This window comes from Scyliorhinus canicula, chromosome 2 (genome assembly GCF_902713615.1).
Source record: "Scyliorhinus canicula chromosome 2, sScyCan1.1, whole genome shotgun sequence".
Taxonomy (NCBI): Eukaryota; Metazoa; Chordata; class Chondrichthyes; order Carcharhiniformes; family Scyliorhinidae; genus Scyliorhinus; species Scyliorhinus canicula.
Genome location: NC_052147.1, coordinates 275,851,632 through 275,863,709, shown reverse-complemented (window position 1 = coordinate 275,863,709; position 12,078 = coordinate 275,851,632). Strand labels below are relative to the sequence as shown.

At 57.4% G+C, this 12,078-nt stretch overlaps 1 protein-coding gene across 5 annotated transcripts in view; it reads right to left on the bottom strand.

The window, feature by feature from the left end:
- sec22a (SEC22 homolog A, vesicle trafficking protein) overlaps window positions 1-11,855 on the bottom strand; it is an 83,973-nt gene extending 72,118 nt beyond the window's left edge. For 2 of the 5 annotated variants that reach the window (XM_038790085.1, XM_038790087.1), the window contains exon 1: window positions 11,619-11,855. The gene's annotated coding sequence lies outside the window, so the exon portion shown is untranslated. The remainder of the gene's footprint in view (window positions 1-11,618) is intronic. The other 3 variants (XM_038790088.1, XM_038790083.1, XM_038790084.1) reach the window with 3 other exon arrangements.
- Between the last annotated feature and the right edge of the window lie 223 nt (window positions 11,856-12,078).

Sequence of the window (12,078 nt, the reverse complement as noted above, 5' to 3'; positions counted from 1 at the left end):
TGGACAAGGGCAACAGATACATGCGAACACCACCACCTGGATTTTCTCCTCCAAGCCACTCACTATCTTGACTTGGAAATATAATTGGCCGTTTCTTCACTGCCCCTGAAGGTACCAAAAGCCGTTCCCACCCGGCAACTCAAACCAGGCTCGGGAAGCCCTCCTTAATGAAGGGATCCCTAAATCTCTCAATCCCTGCCCATTGCCACCTCCTAAAGCCCCCGTTCAGTCCCTCCGGAACAAACCGGTGATTATCACAGATCGGTGACCACACTGACGTCCCCTCCAATCTCATGTGCTGTCTCCATTGTCCCCAGACCCTCAGGGCTGCTACCACCACCGGGCTTGTGGAGTACCGAGCCGGCGAGAACGGCAGGGGCGCCGTTAGTAAAGCCTCCAAACTTGTACCCTTGCCTCCACTCGCTCCCACACTAACCCCTTCCCTACTTCCTAACCATCTATATGTTGGCGGCCCAGTAATAGTTGATAAAATTCGGAAGGGCCAAGCCCCTCTCCCCGCGCCCCCGTTCTTCACCCTCGGGGTCTTATCAGCCCACGAGATCGCCGTGTTCATCTTCCTGAAAAAAGCTTTAGGGATAAAAATTGGAAGACATTGAAAAACAAGCGGCAACCTCGGGAGGAATGTCATCGCCACAGTGTGTACCCTCCCCGTCAATGACAGCGGGATCATGTCCCACCTATGGAAGTCGCCTTCATTTGCTCGGCTATCCTGCCCAGATTTAACTTATGGAGCCGACCTCAGTCCCTAGCCACCTGGATCCCCAGGTAATTAAGGGGCTGGTTTAGCAGGGGCTGGTTTAGCACAGTGGGCTAAACAGCTGGCTTGTAATGCAGAATAAGGCCAGCAGTGTGGGTTCAATTCCGGTACCGGCCTCCCCGAACAGGCGCCGGAATGTGGCGACTTGGGGCTCTCACAGTAACTACATTGAAGCCTACTTGTGACAATAAGCTATTATTATTATAAGATGCCACGCCCCATGGATAAAAAGTATTGCACATTATAGTCATGATTAACGTTGTGGGAAAGCTCATTCTCAATCTGCCCTCCAAGACGTCACAGCTCAGGGAATCGATTAGAAAGGATGTTGTCTTCCAGTGGTCACCGAAGCATGAACAGGAATGGAAAGCGATTTTCCTTTTCATTTCATTTTATTATTGTCACGAGTAGGCTTCAAATGAAGTTACTGTGAAAAGCCCCTAGTCGCCACATTCCGGTGCTTGTCCGGGGAGGCTGGTACGGGAGTCGAACCGTGCTGCTGGCCTGCTTCAAAAGCCAGTGATTTAGCCCAGTGAGCTCAACCAGCCCATATACCTTGCGCCTAGGTATGTCCTTGGATGCACATCAGAGATGGAGGCAGCCTACTGCCTACCATGTCCCATGGCCTTCGATGCCCTCTGACAGTGCAGTGCTTCCTCAGGGCTGGCCCTCCGACAATGCAGCGCTCCCTCGGGGCTGGCCCTCCGACAGTGCAGTGCTCCCTCAGGGCTGGCCCTCCGACAGTGCAGCGCTCCCTCGGGGCTGGCTGTCTGACAGTGCAGCGATCCCTCGGGGCTGGCCCTCCAACAGTGCAGCGCTCCCTTGGGGCTGGCCCTCCAACCGTGCAGCGCTGCCTCAGTACTGACCCTCCGACAGTGCAGCACTACCTCAGTACTGACCCTCCAACAGTGCAGCGCTCCCTCAGTACTGACCCTCCGACAGTGCAGTGCTCCCTCATGGCTGGCCCTCCAACCGTGCAGCGCTCCCTCAGGGCTGGCCCTCCAACAGTGCAGCGCTCCCTCAGGGCTGGCCCTCCAACAGTGCAGCGCTCCCTCAGTACTGACCCTCTGACAGTGCAGCACTCCCTCGGGGCTGGCCCTCCGACAGTGCAGCGCTCCCTCAGTACTGACCCTCTGACAGTGCAGCGCTCCCTCAGGGCTGGCCCTCCAACAGTGCAGCGCTCCCTCAGGGCTGGCCCTCCGACAGTGCAGCGCTCCCTCAGTACTGACCCTCTGACAGTGCAGCACTCCCTCGGGGCTGGCCCTCCGACAGTGCAGCGCTCCCTCAGTACTGACCCTCTGACAGTGCAGCACTCCCTCAGTACTGACCCTGACAGTGCAGCACTCCCTCAGTACTGACCCTCTGACAGTGCAGCGCTCCCTCAGGCCTGGCCCTCTGACAGTGCAGCACTCCCTCAGTACTGACCGTCTGGCAGTGCGGCACTCCCTCAGTACTGACCCTCTGACAGTGCAGCACTCCCTCAGTACTGACCCTCTGACAGTGTGGCAGTCCCTCTGTACTGACCCTCTGACATGTGCAGCGCTCCCTCATGGCTGGCCCTCCGACAGTACAGCACTCCCTCAGTACTGACCCTCCGACAGTGCAGCGCTCCCTCGGGGCTGGCCCTCCGACAGTGCAGCGCTCCCTCTGGGCTGGCCCTCCGACAGTGCAGCGCTCCCTCTGGGAAGGCCCTCCGACAGTGCAGCGCTCCCTCGGGGCTGTCCCTCCAACCGTGCAGCGATCGCTCGGGGCTGGCCCTTCAACCGTGCAGCGCTCCCTCGGGGCTGGCCCTCCGACAGTGCAGCGCTCCCTCGGGGCTGGCCCTCCGACAGTGCAGCACTCCCTCAGGGCTGGCCCTCCAACCATGCAGCGCTCCCTCAGTACTGGCCCTCTGACAGTGCAGCGCTCCCTTGGGGCTGGCCCTCCAACCATGCAGCGCTCCCTCAGTACTGACCCTCTGACAGTGCAGCACTCCCTCAGTACTGACCCTCTGACAGTGCAGTGCTCCCTCATGGCTGGCCCTCCGACAGTGCAGCACTCCCTCAGTGCTGACCCTCTGACAGTGCAGCGCTCCCTCGGGGCTGGCCCTCCGACAGTGCAGCGCTCCCTCGGGGTTGGCTGTCTGACAGTGCAGCACTCCCTCGGGGCTGGCCCTCTGACAGTGCAGCGCTCCCTCTGGGCTGGCCCTCTGACAGTGCAGCGCTCCCTCGGGGCTGGCCCTCCGACAGTGCAGCACTCCCTCGGGGATGGCCCTCCGACAGTGCAGCACTCCCTCAGTACTGACCCTCTGACAGTGCAGCACTCCCTCAGTACTGACCCTCTGACAGTGCAGCGCTCCCTCGGGGCTGGCCCTCCGACAGTGCAGCGCTCCCTCAGTACTGGCCCTCTGACAGTGCAGCACTCCCTCGGGGCTGGCCCTCCGACAGTGTAGCGCTCCCTCGGGGCTGGCCCTCCGACAGTGCAGTGCTCCCTCGGGGCTGGCCCTCTGACAGTGCAGCGCTCCCTCGGGGCTGGCCCTCCGACAGTGCAGCACTCCCTCGGGGATGGCCCTCCGACAGTGCAGCACTGCCTCAGTACTGACCCTCTGACAGTGCAGCACTCCCTCAGTACTGACCCTCTGACAGTGCAGCGCTCCCTCGGGGCTGGCCCTCCGACAGTGCAGCGCTCCCTCAGTACTGGCCCTCTGACAGTGCAGCACTCCCTCGGGGCTGGCCCTCCGACAGTGTAGCACTCCCTCGGGGCTGGCCCTCCGACAGTGCAGTGCTCCCTCGGGGCTGGCCCTCCGACAGTGCAGCGCTCCCTCGGGGCTGGCCTTCCGACAGTGCAGCACTCCCTCGGGGCTGGCCCTGACAGTGCAGCACTCCCTCGGGGCTGGCCCTCCGACAGTGCAGCACTCCCTCGGGGCTGGCCCTCCGACAGTGCAGCACTCCCTCGGGGCTGGCCCTCCGACAGTGCAGCACTCCCTCGGGGCTGGCCCTCCGACAGTGCAGCACTCCCTCGGGGCTGGCTCTCCGACAGTGCAGCACTCCCTCGGGGCTGGCCCTCCGACAGTGCAGCACTCCCTCGGGGCTGGCCCTGACAGTGCAGCACTCCCTCGGGGCTGGCCCTCCGACAGTGCAGTGCTCCCTCGGGGCTGGCCCTCCGACAGTGCAGCACTCCCTCGGGGCTGGCCCTCCGACAGTGCAGTGCTCCCTCGGGGCTGGCCCTGACAGTGTAGCGCTCCCTCGGGGCTGGCCCTGACAGTGCAGCACTCCCTCGGGGCTGGCCCTCTGACAGTGCAGCGCTCCCTCGGGGCTGGCCCTCTGACAGTGCAGCACTCCCTCGGGGCTGGCCCTCCGACAGTGCAGCACTCCCTCGGGGCTGGCCCTGACAGTGCAGCACTCCCTCGGGGCTGGCCCTCCGACAGTGCAGCGCTCCCTCGGGGCTGGCCTTCCGACAGTGCAGCACTCCCTCGGGGCTGGCCCTGACAGTGCAGCACTCCCTCGGGGCTGGCCCTCCGACAGTGCAGCACTCCCTCGGGGCTGGCCCTCCGACAGTGCAGCACTCCCTCGGGGCTGGCCCTCCGACAGTGCAGCACTCCCTCGGGGCTGGCCCTCCGACAGTGCAGCACTCCCTCGGGGCTGGCCCTGACAGTGCAGCACTCCCTCGGGGCTGGCCCTCCGACAGTGCAGTGCTCCCTCGGGGCTGGCCCTGACAGTGTAGCGCTCCCTCTGGGCTGGCCCTGACAGTGCAGCACTCCCTCGGGGCTGGCCCTCTGACAGTGCAGCGCTCCCTCGGGGCTGGCCCTCTGACAGTGCAGCACTCCCTCGGGGCTGGCCCTCCGACAGTGCAGCACTCCCTCGGGGCTGGCCCTGACAGTGCAGCACTCCCTCGGGGCTGGCCCTCCGACAGTGCAGCGCTCGCTCGGGGCTGGCCTTCCGACAGTGCAGCACTCCCTCGGGGCTGGCCCTGACAGTGCAGCACTCCCTCGGGGCTGGCCCTCCGACAGTGCAGCACTCCCTCGGGGCTGGCCCTCCGACAGTGCAGCACTCCCTCGGGGCTGGCCCTGACAGTGCAGCACTCCCTCGGGGCTGGCCCTGACAGTGCAGCACTCCCTCGGGGCTGGCCCTCCGTCAGTGCAGTGCTCCCTCGGGGCTGGCCCTGACAGTGTAGCGCTCCCTCGGGGCTGGCCCTGACAGTGCAGCACTCCCTCGGGGCTGGCCCTCTGACAGTGCAGCGCTCCCTCGGGGCTGGCCCTCTGACAGTGCAGCACTCCCTCGGGGCTGGCCCTGACAGTGCAGCACTCCCTCGGGGCTGGCCCTCCGACAGTGCAGCTCTCCCTCGGGGCTGGCCCTCCGACAGTGCAGCACTCCCTCGGGGCTGGCCCTGACAGTGCAGCACTCCCTCGGGGCTGGCCCTCCGACAGTGTAGCGCTCCCTCGGGGCTGGCCCTCCGACAGTGCAGCACTCCCTCGGGGCTGGCCCTCCGACAGTGCAGCACTCCCTCGGGGCTGGCCCTGACAGTGCAGCACTCCCACGAGGCTGACCCTCCGACAGTGCAGCGCTCCCTCGGGGCTGGCCCTCTGACAGAGTCACAGACTTTTTGCTGGACTGTCGTGTCTGCACCAGTTCTCCTTAGGAATCCACCTTCTCGCCGATACTCTGCATATTCTTCCTTTTCAGAAACGTACAATTCGCTTTTGAATGTCTCGACTGACTCTGCCTTCACCACACTCGCCGGCAGTGCATTCCAGACATTCACCACTCCCTGCGTGTAAATACTTTTTCTCATGTTGCTTTTACTTCTTTTGTTAATTACTATAAATCTATTCCTTCTTTTTCTTGATCCTTTCATGAGTAGGAGCAGTTCCTCCCAACCTTCTCTGTCCAGACCCCTCATGATTTTGAACACCTCAATCAAATCCCTCAGTCTTCTCTTCACCAAGAAAACAGTCCTAACTTCTCTAAACTGTCTTCATAATTGAATGTACTCATACCAGGGACCATTCTCAAGGACTGTGCACAATATTCCAGCTAAGGTCTAGCTAGTTCCTTAGACAAGGAGACGGTGGTGTAGTGGTATTGCCACTGGACTAAAAATCCAGAGACTGAGTACTCTGGTGTCCGAGGTTCAAATCCCGCCATGCACAGGCTGAAATTTGAATTCAATAAAAATCTGGAATTAAAACTCTAATGATGACCATTAAACCATTGCCGATTGTTGTAAAAACCCATCTGATTCACGAATGTCCTTTAGGGAAGGAAATCTGCCGTCCTCACCTGGTCTGGTCCACATGTGACTCCAGACCCACAGCAATGTGGTTGACTCTTAACTGCCTCCTCAAGGACAATTAGGGATGGGCAATAAATGCTGGCCCAGCCTGTGATGCCCACGTCCCATGAACGAATACAAAATAAATCCCCTCCTTCCTCTGGTACTGTATGTCCATATTAATAAATCCCAGGATACTGTAGTTTTATTAACTGCAATGGTCCCAACCCTGCCTCCAGTCTGAAAAACATCTATTAACCATGACTCAATATTAGGCGGGAACAAAAGATTGGGGCGGATGTTTGAGGGTAAATCAACATCTGACATGTGGAAGGCTTTCAAGTGTCAGTTGAAAGGAATTCAGGACCAGCATGTTCCTGTGAGGAAGAAGAATAAAAACGGCAAATTTCAGGAACCTTGGATAACGAGAGATGTCGTAGGCCTCGTCAAAAAGAAAAAGGAGGCATTTGTCAGGGCTAGAAGGCTGGGAACAGACGAAGCTGGTGTGGAATATAAGGAAAGTAGGAAGGAACTTAAGCAAGGAGTCAGGAGGGCTAGAAGGGGTCACGAAAAGTCATTGGCAAATAGGGTTAAGGAAAATCCCAAGGCTTTTTACATGGACATAAAAAGCGAGAGGGTAACCAGGGAAAGGGTTGGCCCACTGAAGGACAGGGGAGGGAATCTCTGTGTGGAGCCTGAGGAAATGGCAAGATAGAAATGAATACTTTGCATCAGTATTCACCATAGAGAAGGAATTGGTGGATGTTGAGTCTGGAAAAGGATGTGTAGATAGCCTGGGTCACATTGCGATCCAAAAAGACGAGGTGTTGGGCGTCTTGAAAAATATTAAGGTAGATAAATCCCCAGGGCCTGATGGGATCTACCCCAGAATACTGAAGGAGGCTAGAGAGGAAATTGCTGAGGCCTTTACAGAAATCTTTGGATCCTCACTGTCTTCAGGTGATGTCCCGGAGGACTGGAGAATAGCCAATGTTGTTCCTTTGTTTAAGAAGGGTAGCAAGGATAATCCAGGGAACTACAGGCTGGTGAGCCTTACGTCAGTGGTAGGGAAATTACTGGAGAGAATTCTTCCGAGACAGGATCTGCTCCCATTTGGTAACAAATGGACGTATTAGTGAGAGGCAGCATGGTTTTGTGAAGGGGAGGTCGTGTCGTGTTTTTCGAAGAGGTCACAAAGATGATTGATGCAGGTACGGCAGTGGATGTTGTCTATATGGACTTCAGTAAGGCCTTTGACAAAATCCCTCATGGTAGACTGGTACAAAAGGTGAAGTCACACGGGATCAAGGGTGAGCTGGCATGGTGGATACAGAACTGGCTAGGTCATAGAAGGCAGAGAGTAGCAATGGAAGGGTGCTTTTCTAATTGGAGGGATGTGACTAGTGGTGTTCCGCAGGAATCAGTGCTAGGATCTTTGCTGTTCGTAGTATATATAAATGATTTGGAGGAAAATGTAACTGGTCTGATTAGTAAGTTCGCAGACGACGCATAGGTTGGTGGAATTGCGGATAGCGATGAGGACTGTCAGAGTATACAGCAGGATTTAGATCGGTCAGAGACTTGGGCGGAGAGATGGCAGATGGAGTTTAATCCAGACAAATATGAGGTAATGCATTTTTGAAGGTCTATTGCAGGCAGGGAATATACAGTGAATGGTAGAACTCTAATGAGTATTGAAAGTCAGAGAGATCTAGGTGTACAGGTCCACAGGTCACTGAAAGGGGCAACACAGGTGGAGAAGGTAGTCAAGAAGGCATACGGCATGCTTGCCTTCATTGGCCGGGGCATTGAGTATAAAAATTGGCAAGTCATGTTGCAGCTGTATAGAACCTTAGTTAGGCCACACTTGGAGTATAGTGTTCAATTCTGGTCGCCACACTACCAGAAGGATGTGAAGGCTTTATAGAGGGTGCAGAAGAGATTTACCAGGATGTTGCCTGGTATGGAGGGCATTAGCTATGAGGAGCGGTTGAATAAACTTGGTTTGTTCTCACTGGAACGACGGAGGTTGAGGGGCGACCTGATAGAGGTCTACAAAATTATGAGGGGCATATACAGAGTGGATCGTCAGAGGCTTTTCCTCAGGGTAGAGGGGTTAATTACTAGGGGGCATAGGTTTAAGGTGCGAGGGGCAAGGTTTAGAGCAGATATACGAGGAACATTTTTTTACACAGAGGGTAGTGGGTGCCTGGAACTCGCTGACGGAGGAGGTGGTGGACGAAGGGACGTTAGTGACGTTTAAGGGGCATCTTGATAAATACATGAATAGGATGGGAATAGAGGGATATGGACCCAGGAAGTGTAGCAGATTGTAGTTTAGTCGGGCAGCCTGGTCGGCACGGGCTTGGAGGGCCGAAGGGCCTGTTCCTATGCTGTACTTTTCTTTGTTCTTTTGTTCTCTCAGTGTAATTCCTGGATTGTATTGTTCCAGTCTCTCTGGATTGGGACTCTCTGGATTGTGTTGTTCAGGTCTCTATGGGGTGGGACTCTGGATTGTGTTGTTCCAGTCTCTCTGGGGTGGGACTCTCCGGATTGTATTGTTCCAGTCTCTCTGGGCTGGGACTCTCCGGATTGTGTTGTTCTAGTCTCTATGGGGTGGGACTCACTGGATTGTGTTGTTCCAGTCTCTATGGGGTGGGACTCTCCGGATTGTGTTGTTCCAGTCTCTATGGGGTGGGACTCACTGGATTGTGTTGTTCCAGTCTCTCTGGGGTGGGACTCTCACAGGATTGTGTTGTTCCAGTCCCTCTGGGGTGGGATTCTCCGGATTGTGTTGTTCCAGTCCCTCTGGGGTGGGACTCTCTGGATTGTGTTGTTCAGGTCTCTCTGGGGTGAGACTCTCTGGATTGTGTTGTTCCAGTCTCTCTGGGGTGGGACACACTCTCACTGGATTGTGTTGTTCCAGTCTTTCTGGGGTGGGACTCTTTGGATTGTGTTGTTCCAGTCTCTCTGTGGTGGGACCCACACTCACTGGATTGTGTTGCTCCAGTGTTTCTCTGGGGTGGGACTCCCACTCACTGGATTGTCTTATTCCAGTCTCTCTGTGGTGGGACCCACACTCACTGGATTGTGTTGTTCCAGTCTCTCTGGGGTGGGACTCTCTGGATTGTGTTGATCCAATGTTTCTCTGGGGTGGGACCCACACTCTCTGGATTGTCTTGTTCCAGTCTCTATGGGGTGGGACTCTCTGGATTGTCTTGTTCCAGTCTCTCTGGGGTGGGATCCACACTCACTGGGTTGTGTTGTTCCAGTCTCTCTGTGGTGGGGCCCACACTCACTGAATTGTGTTGTTTCATTCTCTCTGTGGTGGGGCCCACACTCACTGAATTGTGTTGTTCCAGTCCCTCTCTGTGTCGGGCTCAATCTCACTGGATTGTGTTGATCCAGTGTCATCCGGAGGTGGGACTATCCGTCACAGCATGCTAGTGTCTCTCTGGGTGGGACACACACACACACACTGGATGCTAGCGTCTCTCTGAGGTGGGACTCATACTCACTTGATGCCAGTGTTTCTCTGGGGAGTAACTCACTCTCACTGGATGCCAGTGTCTCTCTGCATTGGACTCAGTCTCACTGGATGCCAGTAGCCGTCTGGGATGGGACTGACTCTCACTGGATGCCAGTATCTCTCTAGGGTGGGACTCACTCTCACTGAATACCAGTGTCTCTCTGGGGTGGGACTCACACTCACTGGATGCCAGTGTCGCTCTGGGGTGGGACTCTTGCTGGATGCCGATGTCTCTCTGGGGTGAGACTCACTCATTTCATGCCAGTGTCACTCTGGATGGGTGTCACTCACTGGATGGTATTCTCACTCACTGAATTCCAGTATCTCTTTCAGGTGCGAATAACTCACTGGACGCCAGTGTCTCTCTGGGTGGCATTCTCACTCACTGGATGCCAGTGTCTCTCTGAGTGGAATTCTCACTCACTGGATGCCTGTGTCTCTGGGTGGGATTCTCACTCACTGGATGCCAGTGTCTCTCTGGGTGGGATTCTCACTCACTGGTGTCTGTGTCTTTGGGTGGGATTCTCACTCACTGGATGCCAGTGTCTCTCTGGGTGGGATTCTCACTCACTGGATGTCTGAGTCTCTCTGGGGTGGGACTCTCACTGGATGCCAGTATCTCTCTGTGGTGGGATTCTTACTGGGAGACTCTCACTAGATGCCTGTGTCACTCTGGGGTGGGATTCTCCTTCACTGGATGCCAGAGTCTCCCTGGGGTGAGACTCTCACTGGAGGACTCTCACTGGATGTGTGTCTCTCTGGGGTGGAATTCTCACTCACTGGATGCCAGTGTCTCTCTGGGTGGGACTCTCACTGGGGGACTTCCACTGGATGCCAGTGTCTCTCTGGGATGGGATTCTCACTGGGGGACTCGCACTGGATGCCAGTGGCTCTCTGGGTGCGACTCTCACTGGGTCGCTCACTGGATGGGATTCTCACTCGCTGGATGCCAGAGTCTCTGGGGTGGGGCTCTCGCTGGAGGACTCTCACTGGATGCCAGTGTCTCTCCAGGGTGGGATTCTCACTCACTGGATGTCAGTGTCTCTCTGGGTCGGACTCTCACTAGATGCCAGTGTCTCTCTGGGGTGGGAATTCTCACTGGTGGACTCTCACTGGATGCCAGAGTCTCTCTGGGGTGGGATTCTCACTCACTGGATGCCAGTGTGTCTCTTGGTGGGACTCTCACTGGATGCCAGTGTCTCTCTGGGTGGGATTCTCAGACACTGGATGTCAGTCTCTCTCTGGGTGGGATTCTCACTGGATGCCAGTGTCTCTCTGGGTGGGGCTCACTGGAGGACTTTCACTGGATGTCAGTGTCTCTCTGGGTGGGATTCTCACTCACTGGATGCCAGTGTGTCTCTGGGTGGGACTCTCACTGGATGCCAGTGTCTCTCTGGGTGGGATTCTCACTCACTGGATGTCAGTGTCTCTCTGGGTGGGATTCTCACTGGATGCCAGTGTCTCTCTGGGTGGGATTCTCACTGGATGCCAGTGTCTCTCTGGGGTGGGATTCTATCTGGATGCCAGTGTCTCTCTGGGTGGGATTCTCACTGGATGCCAGTGTCGCTCTGGGTGGGATTCTCACTGGATGCCTGTGTCTCTCTGGGGGGATTCTCACTGGATGCCAGTGTCTCTCTGGGGGGATTCTCACTGGATGCCAGTTTCTCACTGGGGAATTCTCACTAGATGCCAGTGTCTCTCTGGGGGGGATTCTCACTGGATGCCCGTGTCTCTCTGGGGGGGGGGGGGGGGGGGATTCTCACTGGATGCCAGTGTCTCTCTGGTTCTCACTAGATGCCAGTGTCTCCTTAGGGGGATTCTCACTGGATGCCAGTGTCTCTCTAGAGGGATTCTCACTGGATGCCAGTGTCTCTCTAGAGGGATTCTCACTGGATGCCAGTGTCTCACTGGGGGGGGGGGGGGGGGGGGCGATTCTTGCTGGATGCCAGTGTCTCTCTGGGGGGATTCTCACTGGATGCCAGTGTCTGGGGGGATTCTCACTGGATGCCAGTGTCTGTGTGGGACTCCCACTTCGGCCTTTCCCCGCTCTCAGCTCCTTACCCAGATGCTGCTCCAAGCGGCGGCTCTGCTGTCTCCCAGGCCTCTCGGTCTTGCCCCAACTTCGTCCGCGGGAGCTCAGGCCTGACACCTCCCGCCTTATGTCAGGGGGCGGCGGCTGTGGCGGAGAGTCGGCCGGGCTACTTCGGGGGATGGCCGGCTTGCGGGAGTCGAGATCTCCGGCCTGTCACCCCCCACCCCGCCCCCCACGGGCGGACAGGCAGTAGCGCGCAGGCGCAGGCATCCGGCAGAGCGGATGCGCCTGCGCACAGCTCCTTCGCTGCCGGGCCCGGCCACCACGGAACGCGTGCGCACAGCATCTTTGCTGCCGGGCCCGGCCACCACGGAACGCATGCTCACAACGTCTCCTCGACCCGGCTCGCCTCCTCCCCAACCTGTCAGGCGCCTGCGCGCCGCTTCCAGGCTCGCACCTGCGCATTGCGAGCGGCGATCCCCACCTGTC